General features: G+C 63.0%; 1 non-coding gene across 1 annotated transcript; it reads right to left on the reverse strand.

Annotated features, from left to right (window-relative positions):
• Nucleotides 1–205: 205 nt before the first annotated feature.
• On the reverse strand, nt 206–324 carry LOC116583961. The gene has a single exon (XR_004282984.1). It is a non-coding gene; the product is annotated as a 5S ribosomal RNA (ribosomal RNA).
• Nucleotides 325–1,645: the final 1,321 nt, after the last annotated feature.

Below are 1,645 nucleotides of genomic sequence, written 5' to 3' on the forward strand. Positions count from 1 at the left end.
CCGCGATGCTGGGTCTGGGGTGGCCAGGGGTCAGGGGGTCAGGGGCGTGAGGGGACCGGGCTCAGGGGCTGAGGCGTTCTGGGACTGTTGGGAGGCCGCCGCATTGGCCAGGGTGCCGAGCGGTGGCGGCCAAGGGAGACGGAGGGAGGCCGAAGGGGGAGAGAAAAGAGGAAGGCCCAAGACAAGCGTTTGGGGGTGGAAAAAAAGCCTACAGCACCCGGTATTCTCAGGCGGTCTCCCATCCAAGTACTAACCAGGCCCAACCCTGCATAGCTTCCGAGATCAGACGAGATCCGGCGTGTTCAGGGTGGTATGGCCATAGACGCCAACTGCGACAGCTGGCCACCCCAAGAGCCTGCTGCGCGCTTCCTGGGCCCCGGCGCGCCGCCGCGGCTCCCCGCTCCGCCTGCCCTGGGCCTGGCGCCTGCCTCCCAGCCCGCCCGCCCAGGGACCCAGACGCCTGCGGGGCATCGCCAAAGTCCGTCCAGGCACTCTCCCATCCCGGGACTCCCCAGCCCCGCCCGCGCGTGCCTCCCCAGGTGGCAACCGGGTGCGTCTTCCCGGCGCGCGCGCGCGGTGTGTTCAGCGCCCCCCAGCGCCCACCCAGCGCCCTAGGCCTGGCCCAGCCGGCCACCTCGCCTTCCCTCCTTTCCTCTGCTCTCCTCTCCTCTGCTCTCCTCTCCTCTGCTCTCTTCTGCTCCCCTCTCCTCTGCTCTCCTCTGTTCTCTTCTCCTCTCCTTGTTCTGCTCTGCTTGGCTCTCTCCTCCTCTCTAACCCGCCTGGATTCCAGCCCACCGAAGACAGGGGCGTTGCCACATCCCAGTCCAGAAGCTGCAGCCCCGCCCTTTAATCCCAAGGCAGTCTCCCTGGCTCTGAGCTAGTTTGGGAGAGAGGTGGGCCCTAGTGACAAAAGACGCTCCTGGAGAGGAGTGCTCTACAGAACTGCTTCTTCAGAGCCCAGGGTGTGTTCCTTTCCGCATCCTGCACCAGGCACTTTGCCTAGCCCTCCAGCCAGCCTGGGAGGCGGTAGCTCGTGGAGGGATGCGTCCTTGACTGGATTCCTCCTCATGGGTTCACACAGTGCACCTCCCAGATGCTATCATGCAGGCATCGCACCGGCTGTCCCTCTTCATGAGCTACTTGCGTGGAAATGGCTTTGCTGACAGGAAGGCATCTTAGCGTTCTTGCAGAGGGCTCTTGGCATAAGCTTCTTAACCTAAGCTTGGAAGCCAGGGAGGGGGCTTTGTCTTAAGGCCCAGGGGCGACACTGGAGTGAAGATTGGGGACCTTGAAGCAGCCTCCGTCCGCAAGACTCAGGTGTTGCCAAAGTGTGTGGGACAGCTCGGGGAACGTGTTTGGTGCTTCCCAGTGAGCGCAAAACACGTCTGTGGCGAAGGGGCCTTTTGGCTCTGACAGCAGCAGCGAGAGATGGTGCAGCCGCACACATGGGCTTGCACGGGAACACCCGTGTAGGGCACAGTGCATATGGGGCAAGAGGAAATCGGAAAGCACCTCACCTAGGATGCCGAGGTGTGTGCAGGAGGTTCAGTTCAATGAACGCCTGGTTGCCCCAGGAGGGGCAGCATGCTGCCATGCACTCCACTCTAAGGAACAACAGGGCGGGGAAAGCCACCATTCATCTAGC

The sequence above is a fragment of the Mustela erminea genome, unplaced genomic scaffold (genome assembly GCF_009829155.1).
Source record: "Mustela erminea isolate mMusErm1 unplaced genomic scaffold, mMusErm1.Pri scaffold_17_arrow_ctg1, whole genome shotgun sequence".
Taxonomy (NCBI): domain Eukaryota; kingdom Metazoa; phylum Chordata; class Mammalia; order Carnivora; family Mustelidae; genus Mustela; species Mustela erminea.